Raw genomic sequence first — 8,084 nt, 5'->3', positions numbered from 1 at the left:
AACTGGAGAAAGTACTTGCAGGGGAAAAGTGAATAAAACCCTGTGGTTTTCATACTTAAAATATTGTTGGCACCTGATGTGCATTGTCCCTAACAGGGGGTGGGAGTATCCACAGTAAAAAAAGTGTTGGATGTTGAAGCTACAGTGGTATCTGAGATCTGTCTCCATTACACTTTTGGACCGGGTTGTGAAGCCTTTAACTAGTCCCTAAACTAGCCCTGTGTGCCCCAAGAGTTTTTTAGTGCTGCAGGATGGGAGTAAAGACATTCAGCATGTTTGTATCTGTATCCAGATCACTGTGTCACTCCTTGGACTGTACAGGACTTGATACAAGCATGGTCAAAAAATTCTTGGCTGATGCTTCTCCTCTTTGCAAACTGTCAGAACAGCAGCTCTGTGGCAGCAAGTGCACTCGTTAGTGGTGTGGATGGGCATCAAGCCAAGAATTTTTTGACCATGCTTATATCAAGTTTAACTTCTGGGTGCTCCAAAAGGAATGGATGTTTATAAACTTGTTTTTTTTTGTAGCAGCAGCTTATTTGTAGTGTTAGTTCAATGTCTATTAATAGACTCGAGTTTTAATTTTTGTAAATGCCTTAAATAGGAAATGTATTGTGATGTGTTCTTGTGGGGTTTCGAGTCTGACTTGTGTTATAAAGCATTATCAAAACTTAAAAAGAGTAGAAAGTGAATTAGTACATAGCCTTTTTAAGCTTCAAAGGTTTTGTTCCTTTTTGGCTGTCATTAACACAAAGTTCATGTCCTCACCTCCTGTTAGTACTCTCGATGTGCAGCTGCTCTCTGAAGTATTTCTTAATTAAGTCTTTTCCTGCTGTGACCTCAGCACTGCACATTGCAACTAGACATGGATGAACTAACAATCTTCCCTCCTAAAATCAGTGTTCCTCAGTGGAAACACTGTATTGATTTCAGTCTTCTTTCTGTCAGGTTAATTTTGTGGAGAAACTGAAGTGGATGCTGTGTGTTACCAGTAATGAGTCAGAGCTTCTGATCCCTGGTAGCTTAGACCTGTCTCCATCCTGTTGCTTTGAATCTTTCTTCTTGACACTTTACAGGATGGCTGCTGCTAAAATTCAAGGTTGGAGTGACCACTCGGAGCCAACTTGCCAAGTTAAAGGCAGTAAGTTTGGGTTAGATTTTCCTTGCAAGGTTTGTTTGCCCACTGCAAGATACAGTTTTTCTTTCTGTGCTTATCACTTCAGAGATTGATTTGTCTCTTGGGCAGGGAGGGATATAATGCTCTTTAATACATCCCAGTTCTTACTATTTTCCTTTTGTGAATACGAGAAATAGGAAAAGAAGCTTTGAGAACCAGAGAAAAAAATAAAAGTGGCAGCAATGATTTGTAGTAACACTGTAATGTGGTGTTACATCACTACTGTGAATTTAATTCAAGTGTTAGTATGTAAAAAGGAAGAGTGCTTTACAAAAATATATATATGTGAGATGAGAGTGACTTAATCTTTCTCTGTGACTTCAAGTTTGCATTAAATTGGCAGTCCTGCAGAGAAATACGGAAACTGGAGTTGTTTACGGCCTCTTATAAGCTCTTACTGAGTCCTGCTGGGCCTATATGTAGGAACTGGTGTTTTGGATCACATTAACTTGAACTAATTTTTACAGGACAGCTGTATCTATGTATTCAAATGCAAAAGCCCTGGAAGTATCCAGTTCCTATTCCACTTCAGAACTTCTCACTTTCTAGAGTGTGTTGTAGAACAGCAGTGCAGACTGGCACAGAGACTTAGTGCTTTGCTGCAGACTCAGAAGCTGGTGGGTGCTGTGACCTGGGCTGCAGTGAGCAAACCTTCCCTGAGTTCAGCAGTTGTAAAGCGAGATCCCCTTTTCTCCTGCATTTCCTCTGCCTTGTGTTTATTTTCAGACCTGGTGGCGCTGCTCTTGGTTTCCTCCTTCTTACTGTCAGGTTATGGCTGTAACTTTTCCTTTACTTTGCTTAAGAAACAAGGGGATGGGGAAGGTGCAAATAATGCACCTTGAATGCTCCATTCAAGTCTTGAGCATTATCCATGAAACGTTTGCCTGGGGGGAGAGGAAATAAATATATGAACATAGCTATTTTGACTGACAGTTTTTTCCCCTCAGAACTGAGAGTAAATTCAGTATTTTGCAAGGTTTCTAAGTTGCCTGGGAGGTTTCCAGGAATGTGGAACACAAACAGATGTGATTGATCTCCCATGACAAAAATTTACATGTAGTCAATTTATTCAGCACAGATCAGGATGGGAATCAGCAATGATCAGAATGGATAGGTTGTGCTGATCCTGCATGTCAAACAGATTTGATGTCAGATGAATCAGAAGAAAGAAACCTACTTACAGGAAGGTTGTGTTTCACTGCCTATTTACTGTTCTTCCACGGGCTTTTTGTACTTTTTTCCTTGCCTAAATCTGCTTTTCTGTGTTGAATGCTGCAGAAACAGCACCAAGGGTATGGTTCCAAGCACTTGCACAAAATGCACCACAGAATTAGTCTGAGGAGTCTGGGTGGAGTTTAGGTGCCTTCCCTGTGGAGGTCATCTGTCAGATACAGGCTTGAACAGACAAAGTGACTTTAACTGACCAGTCCAGTTACTGGCTCTGGTGGGGTCATCTTGGCTGTATTATGTATCTGGAGCTTATTTATCAAAATCCGTGCTCACTCAGAAAAGTTCACTGAGTAAGTGAAGCTGTGGATGGGGTAGAACCAGGGGTTTATCAACAAATTCTGGATGCTCTGTTTTGGGGGCATCTGATGCCTGCCTCGTCTTCATAGGCTTTCAGTGACCATCTTGTACTCTTTTTTCCTTTATTAGTTGAGGTTGTGCTTAGGTTGTGCAACAGCTCTTGCTCTCCCCGCCATTAAGTGTTAACTCCTGGGTTGTTTGTCTTTAGCCCATCAGATTCTGAGAGTTTTGAGCTACTCCATTATTAGTATAGAGCAAGTGTGCAATTAGGTAACCATCAAGCTCTGAACAAATGTATTCCTTCTGCTCCTCTTTGAAAGTCATTCTTTATGCCAGGCTCCAGTTTGCTTTGTGTCAGCCTGTAGCAGCTTCCAGCCTTTGCCTCTGCACCCTGCTCAGTCTCCTTTTTGTGGAACTAGAACTTCTTCCATATGCTGTAAGCAAAAAGCTGTCTGGTGTCTAGGGCCTGTCCAACAGCAGCTTCCTGCATGCACAAGCAAGCACCCTTGAGCTGCTTCTCTGGACTCCAGTGCAGCCAGTCCTCCTCTTTTTATTAGTGCAAGCAGCAGTCCAGGCTCCTTGGCCAGACATTGCCACTCGACCACAAACCCATCCAGTCTGCTCTGAACTTGCATGATTTGCTAGAGGTGTATGCATGCAGGGCTGGAGTTGCTCTTGGGACTTTCCCTTCTCACTGCTGCACTTATATTTGCAATTGCTTCTTAACATTTTAGTACAAAAGATGTGGTTTTGGTTTTGCCTTCTACTGGTACCTTATTAGTAGGGGTGCAAAGGTCTTCTAAAGAAAATCCAGATTGTAAGTGGATTATAAAGAATATTGTTCCTCAGCTCCACCTGTCAATGGAAAACATCAGAGGCTCTTTTGAGCCATAGGTTTAGATCCAAGGTGCAGTGCTGGGTGAAGCTGAGCTGTGCTGGAACATGAGCTGATCAACGAGGAATGAAGAGCTTGCAAAGCAAAGTCAGTGTTGCTTTGGAGAGCTGTGCTGGGTCACTGCCTCTGCTGGAGGCTTCTGTGGTGAAGTTGGTAATTTTTGGGGTATTCAGGGAGAAACTGGGGCAGTGACTACAAAAGGGTTTTAGTGCTTGCTCCAAGCACTTCTGGCCCTCTCAGCCTTCTGACCTTCTGCAAAGAGGATTGTGCTGCTTTTGCAGCAAAGGTGGAATCAGAGCAGTTCAGTGCAGCATATTGGGTATATTTGTAAAACATACTAAAATTTAAGGAGCTCAGTGATAGAAAACCTCATGTAAGAAGAGACAAAAGGACGAGTTTTACCCCCAGGTATCTTGGGATGGGCAGCAGTCCATGAATGTGTAGGATCTCACAGAAAACCCACAGCTGGAGAGCTGGATTTGCTTTTCAACTCCCTTCACTTACAGGCTTATGCTAACTCATTATGTCTGTTACAGCAGTACTAGAGGTCCAAAATGGGAAGATTCCACTGTGCAGTGGATTTGGAGCTGTGTTCAGGGGGGTAATTACCACTGTCAGTGTTGCAATTCTTTTTCTGGACGTTGATTTCCTGTGCAAATGAAATATTGCAGAAAAAGCACTAACAAGCAAGCCCTACAGAATGACCAAAAAAACCAAACCCAAAGATTTCCTACTTCCAGTTCTTCACTGCAAGAAGAACTTGCCTGGATCAATATTGCTTCAGGACTGGGATCTTAGTGCAGCACTGCATGGTGGAGCATCGCTGTTAGTAACATCAGTTAATGCCCAAATATAGGTCTTTTTTATTGCTTGGGGTTTTATTTCTCTCTGTTTATCCTACAGTAGGATTCAATGCAGTAGTGAGGACTTTGTTGTGCATGTGTTCATCTTATTGAAATGCTTTTTTGAATTTAAATACCTATGTCCTGCTTCTCCCCACATGATTGTCCTCTGTAGGCTCCCAAGCACTACAACAGGCAATAAATTAATCTCTGGGTCATGACATAGTAATTTAATTAGGAAGAATAACAAAACTTACGGGGATTGAAATCCAGAAAAATGCTTTCACTCAGTTTTCTGAACGGCTTTCTGTTCAATGTTTATACATTTAATTTTGGTGTGTGTCACCTGTCACATTCAACGACACTGAATAGAGAAAATACTTTTTCAAGGCAAAGCTTCCCGTTCATAATGTGTGGCCTTTTGTTGGGAAAGAAGCTCTGATGCTGCAGTCAGATTGTTGCATCTCATTTGTATAAAATCTTTGGAAAGAGCTGGAGTGGGAAGGGAAGGTCACTCTGGAAGTGTGGAGATGATTTTTTGGAAGATACCAGGCAGTGATGATAACAGGGATCCTTCTCTTGCATTGACCTGTTTATCCCATGCCTTGCAAAGCAGCCAGAACATCCATCTATCTTCCTGAGGGACAGGGATGTGGTTTCAGGCCAGAGATGAACCTAGAGGGGGTTGTGGTGAGCCTTATGTCGACACAGCACGATGGTGGTGGCCAGCAGCTGGAGAAGCAGGAGACAGAGGCCTGCCAAGGGGACCCAGAGGAAGATGAGACAGAAGTACTCCAGATCTTCCTGCATTCTTCTGTCTGCAGGAATAGAGAAGAGGGAAGGTCCACTGGGTGCTCACAGCTGGTGTTACTGCCAGTTCTGGTGGAGCCAAGGGAGCTGCCCAGGGCCCTGCCTGGCGTGCCTGAGGCAGAGAGCTTCCCCTGGGCCTGCAGAGATGTTCTACTCCTGTCAGTGTTTTCTTGGGCATTGGAGGAAGGACACGTGGCCAAAAGCTCTTCTGTGTCCTCTGATGAGGCTAAAAGCAGCCCTGGACCCCAAGGTCCTACCCTCTTGCACCCTGTTTCTGGTGTGCCCAGGCATGGAATGTGCTCATGCTTTTTACATCATCCTTAGCCTTTCCTATGGGGGATGAAACACTGGAATTTAATCCTTCCCATTCTGCTAAAGCTGTATGGATTTTCACTCTTCCCCCAACCCAAAATATCTGCAGGATGCCCCTTGTTATCAGTGATGAGAATCCAGCTCTTCCCTTTCCCTCCCTGCATCCAGGCTACCTGGATCTGATGTCTTCTGGCAGGAATCCTTTTCAGTGATGCCGCACTGGGTGGTGTATCCTGGTGTGGTGGGTCCTGGTGTGGTGGCTGCTGGTACAGTGGTGGTGACTATAAGTGAAAGGGATGAATTCAGAATGTAGGGAAATACAGTGAAATAACTCTCCTGCCTTTCTTCTCTCCTACCCGGGCACTGCTGTTCCTGTGCACAGCAAAGGGCTCAGCTGGGGGGAACTTTACATAGAGCCCATTTGGATGGGGTGTCCCCCAGGGAGGGTCTCCCAAGAGCCAGTAGGGAGCTGCAGCCTCCTTATTTCTCACTTTCTGACACCATGCTCAGAAAGCCTGAGCCCCTGAGCCTGGCAGTACTTTTGGGAGCTGTGTGTGCTGAGGAAGCAGGGGGTGGTGGTGGTGGACTTTGCTTTAGCCTTCTCCCTTCAGAGCCATGGGTGGCATGGGGCAGTGAGGATGGGGAGGCAATGCTGGGTCTGCCCAGTCATCTTTGCCTTTGGGCAGGAGCAGTCCCAGGAACAGAGGTGGCAAGCAGGGAGCCTCTGGCAGGAGGACGAGTGGGTTGGTCACAGGATGCCTTGGGCAAGCAAGCAGGGAAATGGGGTTTGTGGGAGAGACAGCTGTGAAAAAGGGCATGGGCAGGAGGTGCTGGGCATTTTGTCAGGGCTGAGTGAGGTTGGGTGAAGGTGTTGCTGACCTGGAAGGAAAGCAGGCTGGCCAGGGCTGAAGAACAGCATCTGGTTGAAATTCATCATGCAGAAATAGTTCCCCTCGTCCTGCGGTGTGAAAGACTTCACTACCAACAGATAGATCGAGTTGTGTTTGCTCGCCTCAAAGCGAGGGGATGTTCTCTGATCCCTGCTGAATGTGGTCTGGGAAACAGAACTGATGAAGACAATGAAGTGAAGGGTCCCACTCTTGTCCTGGTGGATCCAGAATGCGCCACTGTTCTTGTCAGTCTGACACTCCAGCTCCAGCCTCTGCCCCACCCGGAGCTGGGTGATGTCCTTGGGAGACCTGACCTTCATCTCAAGTGACTGGCCATGGATCCCAGGGCAGCCTGCAGGAGAGAAATCCTTGCTGGAAGCTCTTGGGAAGACTAAAAGGGTTCTCTGAGGACACTTCCCTCCCCAGCCATGGGCTGGAGGTACAAATGCAGAGGGAAGACCGCACTGTCTGGATAATGTGAAGGTTTTCTTGGAGTCCTTGCTGGGCTGGTGCAAGGAGGGTGCTCAGCAATCAGCCACCCGGGCTTTTACGGTGGGTGCTGCCCTTCCAGTGCCTTCTCAGGGACATTACCCCTTCCCTGCTTCTCCAAAGTGATAAGCTATACAAGCTCCCTATAAACTCTTAACTTATAAACCTCTTTTTTTCTGCCCTTCTCCCTCCCTTCCAGAACCACTCATCTGAGCAGTCTCCCTTCCCAGGGCGGGTGGTGCTGCAGCCACCCCTCCAGCTGCCCTTTGCCGGCTGAGGTGATTCTGCCTCTCCCCCCACAATTACTGAGCACACCTCAAAGCCAGCCTTTCTGGTTTGATTTTTTCCTCCCCTTTAACTAGTTAGTCCTATGTCTTGAATTTGATAGGAGGGTTTTCCTTGCCCGTCCCGGTGGAGGGGCTGTACAACCCCGTGTCGGTACTCACAGAGTCCCAGAGTGAGCAGCAGGAGCAGGGCAGGAGACCTGTCCATCTTCTCCTGGGGTGTCTGCGCTTGGGGCTGGTGCAGTGCAGCTGAGATGATCTTTGTCCCTTCACTTGGGAGGCTGTGTCGCTCTTTGGGGAGGATGTGATGTCATCCGGACCCCACCATCAGGACACATTCAGTTCAAGTCCAAAATTTGGGTTCCTTTAACCTCATCATTTCTTAGAAGCACCTCAAGGATTTTTCCTGGATGACTTTCATAGAGATCCAGAGTGATGCTGCTCATGGCTGAGGTAGGATCAGGCACCACAGCCTGCTGTTCCCTCCTCACAGATTCTGTGCAGAAGATACAGACCAGTCCCATCCTTTGGTGCGGGCCCTAGAATGCTTTTCTTGGCAGGGATTCTGCCTCTTTCTCTTGAGCACATTCATGGAGTGCCATGTGCATGGCAGAGCCCACAGTGACACAGGTGCTTCATGGTGTAGATCCACAGGTGTGGTTTGTCTCCAAGCACAGGTTTCTGGCACACAGACAGGTATTTCTCTATTGTTTGATGCCCTTGATATTGGTGCTGCTACTCAGAGCATGAGATGACCAGGCCATCTTGTCCTGGGGCGTCTGACCTTGGAGACAGTGCAGCACAGCTGAGATGATCTTTGTCACTTGGTTTGGGAGGGTGTGCCGCTCTTTGGGGAGC

The sequence above is a fragment of the Corvus hawaiiensis genome, chromosome 5 (assembly GCF_020740725.1).
Source record: "Corvus hawaiiensis isolate bCorHaw1 chromosome 5, bCorHaw1.pri.cur, whole genome shotgun sequence".
NCBI lineage: Eukaryota > Metazoa > Chordata > Aves > Passeriformes > Corvidae > Corvus > Corvus hawaiiensis.
Note: the sequence above shows the minus strand (reverse complement) of the source record.